The sequence below is a fragment of the Hibiscus syriacus genome, unplaced genomic scaffold, assembly GCF_006381635.1.
Source record: "Hibiscus syriacus cultivar Baekdansim isolate YM2019G1 unplaced genomic scaffold, ASM638163v2 tig00110303_pilon, whole genome shotgun sequence".
In the NCBI taxonomy this organism is placed as follows: Eukaryota; Viridiplantae; Streptophyta; class Magnoliopsida; order Malvales; family Malvaceae; genus Hibiscus; species Hibiscus syriacus.
The window spans coordinates 755,549-764,526 of record NW_024062672.1 but is presented as its reverse complement, the minus strand read 5'-3'; the positions used below and the strand labels follow the sequence as shown (position 1 = coordinate 764,526).

Below are 8,978 nucleotides of genomic sequence, written 5' to 3'. Positions count from 1 at the left end.
TACTACGTTGTTTGAAGAATATTGTCATAGCTTTTTCTCAAACCATCATATTCAAATACATATGATATGAGAAGTTCATGATTAAACTTGTTAATTTTGAACTATCAAAATGATTAATAAAACTAATATGAATTTAATTAAAAGTTTTAAATTTAGAACAAGAACAAATATTTTATTTAATAAATTATACAAAATCATAAAAAATATTTAAAATTTTCATAATTATGAAAATATTCTTTTTTACTTTTTATCTAATTAGAGTTAGAAATATATTATATACTAACTAAAAAATAGCAATATCTCATAGATTATTTTTATTTATTTACTTTCAACTTTAAGAGATACATAGGCTAAATTCTCTTTCTTAACAAATAATTTACTTAATTTAAAATTAACAAAAATTTAAAAGTTCTCTAAATAACAATATTTAAATCAACCAACTATAATTATAACAGTTTGATTAAAAATGTTATTTTTCTAAATATAAAAAAGCTGAAATGTTTCTTTTTTTTTTTTTGGAGAGAAATGAAATTTTTATTTAGAATTTAATCAATTATGATGTTATTATATTAAAATATAAAATATTTTGTTTATTTTAAACTTATATTTTAGTATATCCAACGCGTCACTAAAAAGGTCGTTCCAAAATTAAATTTAATATTTAATTTGGAATCCGCCAAACACATTAACATTATTTGGCGTCGTCATTTCACCCTGGCTTCGTATATAATACCGCTCTACCTTCTCTCAAACGACGTCCCCTTTTCCTCACATGCCACCTCAGCTTCCAACGAAAGAAACTCTTCCGAGTCGACTCTTTTCCCCGCCCTTTTTGGTTTATTTTTATTTCTTTTGCATCGAATCGGGCTCGTGTTTGTTGGTTGAACTCTGCTCGTGTTTGGATCTGGTACGGCTTAAAAGGCGATTGTTGAATTCTGGTGTTTTCGAGCCTTTTACGGTCTCGTCTCTCCAGGTTCTTAATTGTTTAGCTTGAATATATCGTTCGAGTTTACAATGTGATGTTGCATTTGTCTAAATTGTCTTCCGTTATTATGATTTTTGGGAGAATTTTGAAGTTTAATTTGATTTGCAATGCTATATTTTTGTTAAGAATTGAGATGTAAAAACTTTTTAGAAAGGAAAGAACGAATTTAATTTGTTTAATTATGACTTATCACGATTTTAATGACGTTTTTGAATTTTACTAAAGTTTTATTATCAATGGCATAATATCGTTTTATTTTTGTTATGATTACTATGAAATACTTTGTAAAGGTCAAGAATTTGCTGTGAACAGATCAAATACTGACTTTGCTGAAAAAGTTATTTTCCTTTTATTATGTTCTGATTCCTTTCCTTTGAATTGTCATTTTAAATGCTTTTGGTTGGAAAGTTGTGTTATTTTAATGTTGGTTTCTTGTTTTCCGTAGCTACATTGGAGAATGGAAGCTGGAAAGGAAATTCTTGATATACTTAAATCACTGAAAAACTACTCTGACAAAAAAATAAAGAAAAAGGAAATATAATGTAGTTTAAATCATTATTCAAAATACATAACTTGTACTGCGATTGGATTTTGTTTAAGGTTCCATGTGATTCACTTGATCGTTTTCGTTAAACATACCAGCCTGTGTTATAGGTGGAGATTTTGTCACAATATCGGCTAAGCCATTATCGGATAGTTTTTCAGTACTGCTCTTAGGTTTTAGGATCATGTTCTGGCGTATGGTGCATAGTTGAATGTCGGGGCTTTTCCCTTTTGCTTGTCTTTTAGTTCATCTGGATTTTTCTCCTTACATGTGATGTATCCGTGACACTCTTGGATTTATTCTTTTTGGTTGTCATTACTCTTTAATCATTGTTTTGGATCGACAAATGTCAATGTGGACTTCTCTATGTATAAGTTGAAGATTCTATGGGAATTCGGTTGCAATGGGTTATGTAGCGTTCCTATTTTAACCTGAATTACCTTGCTGCTTAACATGCTGACTCTAGTTTCCACAGGTAAGTAGAAGCCTAGAAGGTGTGTCACAATGAAGGCACTTATTCTTGTTGGAGGATTTGGAACAAGGTTGAGGCCATTGACCCTTAGTGTTCCTAAACCGCTTGTTGAATTTGCTAACAAGCCTATGATCCTGCTTCAGGTGTACTTCTGCATCATGGCCTTATGCTAAGCTTCTGAATACTTGGAAATGTACTTTTGGGTTTAAAGGTTGTTTTCTTGAGATAAGCTTGTTGATAATTGGGATGATATATTTTGGATTTTACAGCTTGAGGCTCTCAAAGCTGTTGGTGTAACCGAAGTTGTTTTGGCCATTAATTACCAACCGGAGGTATGTAAGGTGTTTCAATGTGTAAGATTTGCAGAATTGATAGGCTTGAAAGGGTAGTAGCTAAGTTTTTAAAGGCTCACCAGTGGACACTTCATTTTGTAGGTAATGTTGAACTTCTTAAAGGAATTTGAAGCTAAAGTTGGGATCACTATCAAATGCTCTCAAGAGACTGAGCCGCTTGGCACTGCCGGTCCCCTTGCTTTGGCTAGAGACAAACTCATTGATGATTCTGGGTGAGCCATTTTTTGTCCTTAACAGTGATGTAATCAGTGAGTACCCATTCAAAGAAATGATTGAATTCCACAAAGCTCATGGAGGAGAAGCTTCCATAATGGTAACCAAGGTAATAATTCAGTTCTAAAATGTTCAGTTTATTTTCTTTGGAAAGATCGTAAGACTTGAGTCAAAATTCCATAGGTGGATGAGCCATCGAAATACGGTGTGGTTGTCATGGAAGAATCAACAGGGCAAGTGGACAAATTTGTAGAAAAACCAAAATTGTTTGTCGGAAACAAAATTAATGCCGGAATTTATCTGCTGAACCCATCTGTTCTTGATAGAATCGAGTTGAGACCCACCTCGATCGAGAAGGAGATCTTCCCCAAGATTGCAGCTGAGAAGAAGCTTTAAGCTATGGTCCTACCAGGGTTTTGGATGGACATTGGTCAGCCAAGGGATTACATTACTGGTCTTAGACTTTATCTGGACTCATTGCGAAAGAAAGCTTCAACTAAGTTGTCCACCGGTCCCCACATTATAGGGAATGTTTTGGTTCACGAGACTGCTAAAATCGGAGAAGGATGTTTGATAGGACCAGATGTGGCAATCGGTCCAGGATGTGTGGTCGAGTCTGGAGTCAGACTCTCCCGCTGCACGGTGATGCGTGGAGTCCGCATCAAGAATCACGCTTGCATATCCGGCAGCATCATCGGATGGCACTCAACCGTCGGACAATGGGCTCGAATCGAGAACATGACAATTCTGGGAGAAGATGTCCATGTGTGCGACGAAGTTTACAGCAACGGCGGTGTGGTTTTGCCTCACAAAGAGATCAAATCTAGCATCTTGAAGCCTGAGATAGTCATGTGACAGTTCGTTCCAGGTTCCAATAATTAAGGTTGTAATCATCTTTCGGTGACTGCATAAGATGATTCATTGATGTGAAATATGTAACTTGTGTCTGTAAAATTATGAGTTGGTGTAACCTATGGGATTCTTTAATTATTATCCATGATTTCTTTCAATTTAAATTTGTACATTGTTAATTAATCATTGACTTATTTTAAATGCATCAAACCGGTACCATCAAAGCTAATTGGCTAAATAATAAATATTTAGTAATTTTAACAGGTAATGCTCTATGATTAAGACTCAAGACAATGATTTTGAGTTTTTTTAATGAGCGTTTATTTTTAGGCGTTTTTCCCAAAAAATCACCGGTGACCGGTATATTTACTGAACTAACACCGGTCAGATTATATTTCCCGATCTAATACCCTTTGCAGTAAGGCGCGCCCCCTGCAGCGCGCTATACGCTGATTTGGCGCCACGTGGGGTAAGGTGCGCCCTCTGTGACACGCCTTATGCTGACATGGATACACGTGTGTATAGCACGACCCCTGGGGCACGCCTTACGCCACGTAGGGTATAGCGCGGGTCAGGGGCCGTTCATGACCTTTATAATTATATATAGCGCGGGGCAGGTACCGCGTCTGACCTTTATAATTATATATAGCGCGGGGCAGGTACCACGCCTTGTATAATTATTAAATCTTTTCTCGGCTATAAATACCCTTCTCCCCCGGGTTAAGTTCCTCACATCTCCTCACGTCTCTCCTCTCAACTTATAAATTAATACAACAATTCCGTCAACGAGTCAATAATTCTGACAATTTTCTCATTTTTTATTCAGAAGTTTGTGCGATTTTTCGTTATAAGGTAATTTTGTGATAAATGTTTTTATTATATTTATTGTTTATTATGATTATTTAAAAAAATATTATACTAATTGTTGTCAATTAATTTCTGTGTTTGTAAAATTAGAAAGCGAGAATATAAGTCGAAATAGTTTTGCGGTACAGGTAATAATATAAAATTATATTATTTAAATTATTTACGTTTATGTGTAAAAATTTTATTCTGTTATATTTTCGTTCATATATTATTTATTTAATCAGCATTGTTTCAGTTGTTTTTTTTTTGCAGATATAATATTGTCGCACTTTTAAACTCAAAGAATGACGTGACTTTCAGCTACTGTTTATTACGATGGTGAAATTCGAGAAGATGAAACCGACGTTGTTTTCGTATCAAATGAGCGTGTTAAAATATTATTGAAGAGAAACATAACTCTTGAGGAGCTGATAACGAAGATTTCGAGGAAGATTCATGTTGGAAGTAGTAGAAGAATGTCGTCGTTGCAGTACAGATTTCCAACATCATTGTTGCCATTAACTTATACAGCGTTCGAACTTTTGAACAGTGATGATGTTGAAATGATGGTTGAAGCTCAAATTAATTATTCAGACGTCGATATTGAGATGTATGCAAATTTTATTCAAGTGTGTGCCGTTCAGGGTCAATCATTAAGCTCCCACTATGGGATGGCTGAACAAGTTGATCAAGATGACAGCCCGACGACAGTAATGTGTAATGATTTTAATGCCATAATGGGGAGACATTCATCCGCAACTCCTTATGATATGTACCGAGGTGGGTCGACAAACAATCCGTATGGCAACATCGCGTCCAATTCAAGGGGAAGACATTCATCTGCAAATCCGTTTGACCTTAATATGGAGATGCCATCGACGCAACCATCTGTCCAGTTTCAATTAGACATGATGGCTTCAAGCTCCAGGGGGAGGCATTCGACTGCGAGCTTTTTCGATCTGAATGTCGATATGCTTTCCAGTTCAAAGGGAAGGCGTGCAAGTAGTAGGTTCTTCAACCTAAATGTGGAGAGAATGAAGGAACCATCATCTCCACCAGAATAACCGCTTTGTGAGCCTGGTGTGGATGGTGCTGAGACTGGACTATTCATTCACCCAGAATCACCGTAATTTAACTCCGATTATGATGATGATGTGGATGAAGTTCCAGCAAATGTGACACAAATTGACCCTCCAGCACATATATATGAAGTTGATTTTGGTGAAATGTACGGGCCAGAATTTGCGGATATGCCTCATCTCGGTGACTATGGATATTACTCATCAATAAATAATGGTGAGTTATCTTTAGGCACGGAGTTTTCAAGCAAAGAAGAAGCAGTAATGGCTATAAAAAATTACAATATCCATAATTATGTTCAGTCCAGAGTCAACCGATCCACGACTGAAAAATATGTATGATATTGTGTCCGACGCGAAAAAGGATGCAATTGGATGGCTCGCGTATCGAAAAGGAAGATAAAAAACAACATATGGGAACTAACAGTATACAACGGTCCTCACACATGTTGTGCTGGAGGGGTCAACCAAGATCATCCCAACTTGGACTCTAAAGTGATATGCCAAGCCATCATGCCCATGGTAAAAGCAAGCTCTCATATAGTTGTTGCTGTGTTGATTTCAGCTATACAATCGCATTATGGGTACACTGTCTCCTATAAAAAAGCATGGTTGGCAAAACAAAATGCCATTGTAAAACTTCATGGCGAATGGGATGCATCTTATAACGAACTTCCAGGCTGGTTTAGGCTGGTGCGAAGGTTGAATCCTGGGATAATTGTGGACTTCGAAACCTCATATGCATACCATAATGATCGAGTTCTCCGCGATCGATGCCAATTCTACCGAGTTTTTTGGACTTACCCACAGTGCGTTAATGCTATCAAATACTGCAAGCTTATGGTCCAGATCGACGGGACTTTCTTGTATGGAAAATACAAGCAAGTTTTATTATTGGCAGTTGTCCAAGATGACAATCGCAACATTCTTTCAGTTGCTTTTGCTATTGTCGAAGGAAAAAATACAGATTATTGGGCTTTTTTCCTCCGAAATTTACGTGCACGTGTTATCACGAGGGAAAACATCTGTGTCATTTCAGATCGCGGAGCTGGGATCAAAACAGCAATGGAGTCTTTGGGTCCAATGTGCCAACCACCCTTTGTCCAACATAGGTATTGTCTCCGACACATTGCTGCGAACTACCATGGAATGTATAAGAAGAATGATGAGCGTCAATTAATTGTGCGCATGGGTAAGTGAAACTGATGTAGTTTGTTTTCTTTCAATCGTTTTAATTTTGCAAAGAAAGCAAGTTAGTAAGTTATACATTTTTTGATCAAGTTACGAACTACTTCCTCGAACGTTTGAATCAATGCTTCAAGATTTGCGGGCGAAGAACGAGGAAGGATACGATTACATCAGCCTCATCGATAAAGAAATATAGACGAACGCATATAATGGTGGATATCGATATGGACACATGACGACCAACTTGACAGAGGCAATCAATTCAACTTTAAAGGGTACACGTCACCCAGTAGGACTACATATTTTCGTTTGGGGCTCTTTTTGCGAAGCTCGGGGGACAAGCTCAAACATGGATGCAAGGAGGTCATGTCTGTCACCCTAGATTAGTTGCAGATCTACAGAAAAAAAATTATGCATCAAATGGAATGTCTGTAACAAGCTTCTCTAGAAGGCATGAAATGTTTCATGTCACAGAGTTGTCGCGACCTCTTCAAGGGATTGAAGTTGTGTCGTTAAGAGTAAATCTAAGGGACAGAACGTGCGACTGCGGGTTTTTTCAAGCTCTTAAGTATCCATGCTCTCATGTGATAGCAGCTTGCTCGCATATACGTCAAGACTATAACCATTTTGTGGATCTCGTATACCTACTATCTGAAGTTTTTAAGGTATACGAATTTGAGTTTCCCCCTATAGGTAATGACAAAAACCCTAATGAGGTTCAAGATTGGCTTCCGATTGTACCAAATCCGAGTTTATTGAGGGAGCGTGGTCGTCCAAAATCCAATCGAATTCATTGCGATATGGATATTCGAGAAAGATCTAGACAAGATAGAAGATGTGGGCATTGTAGAAACCCATGACACACTAGAAAAACATGTCCACTTCTGTTGCCATCAAGTAACAATTGATGAGGAAATGATGTATTTGTTTATCAAATAATAATTCTTGTACTTTAATTTGCATTTACTTCAAGTTAATGTCATTCGATAATCGCTGATGAAGATTAAAAAAACGATGCAATAATACGTGATTGGACGTTTGTGTTATATGTGATTATAATAAAAGAGATAATAAGTGACAAACTTAAGAAAGTTATCGAACAATTTAGTATTTCAAAATAATTTTAAATACAACAAACTTACAATAAATATTAAATGGTAAATGATAACCAAATTACAATAACTGATATTAAAAGGTAATAAACAAAATTAACTGAAATACATTAAAAAAGTCAAACAAGTTTAACAAAATAAAGTAAGTATTAAATGAGAAATAATAAAAAATTACAATTAAAAAGTCTAATAAACTAAATACAAATATAATAAAAAACAAAATCTATTGATGCCTGCGACGCGAATGTGTTCCGCAGGGCGGTGGCTGTCGGTCTCGAGGAGGATTTCTTCGTATCATTGGTTGTGACTCCTCGCTGTCATCATCGTCGTCGTCATCATCCTGAGTAGGTACATTAGGTTGATGAGGAGCTGATGATGATGAAGCACCTCCATAGAATAAGGACCATGGAGGTGTATGACTGACTATCCCATCGGCCTACGAAAACTGAGAAAACTTATAAAACCCAGACATCGCTGAGTTTGAAAACTGTACAGGAGGTGTATGTGCTGCGGCCATGGGTGATGAGACTGAACCCACCAAATATCCATCATATGAACCCCAAGTTAGATCTACAAACATAGACCCATAATAGCCTCCATGAGGGGTCATCTGTGACGGTGGCGGCGGCGGGGTCATAAAAGCAGGTGAAGGCAGCGAAGGCGGTATCTGGTAATAGAAAGGCGGTGGCGGCATCATATATGGTTGTGGTATGTAAGTCGCTAGATACGGTGGCTACTGTGAAGGTCCTGCTGGTGCAGCTGAGGATGAACCGGAAGCACCTACTCTCCGTCCACGAGTCAGGGGACGATGGTGCTGTGTCGATGAATGTCTTTGTCGACGTCTCGGAAAGGTCTGCCCTCGTGCATCATCGGGAAGCAGAAATGGTTTCCCGTTACTGTTGAACCACTCGTAATAACCATCAGCAACCATCAAGAGGTCAAGTAAAATGGGCTCTATATGGGAAAGGCGCCGATGTCGATCCTCCCACAATACGACCCACGCATGATGCCTCACTAGCCAATATGTATATGTCTTGCCGCGTCTATCTGTGATATGCAACTCGTCCATATTATGAGGTGCTTCCGGAATTGGTTGAAAACAACCAAATTGTCGGAGCACGCGATCAGTGGAGTGCCACTCGACGGTCGTATAACAAATCAAGGGGACCGTCGCCATCCAAACATCTGATGGGCCCCTCAACTCAGGCAGGATCACCGCCCTCACATCATCAGTAGAATATGGCACCCATTCAAACTAAAACAAATATATATAATTTTTATCAAAATAATAATCTAATTATATAACTATAATCTAAAATCGATTTTTAAACATT

The 8,978-nt window shown here is 37.5% G+C and overlaps 1 pseudogene; it reads left to right on the top strand.

The window, feature by feature from the left end:
* The first annotated feature begins 849 nt into the window (after positions 1-849).
* On the top strand, positions 850-3,465 carry LOC120116812 (annotated as a pseudogene).
* The last annotated feature ends 5,513 nt before the right edge of the window (positions 3,466-8,978 follow it).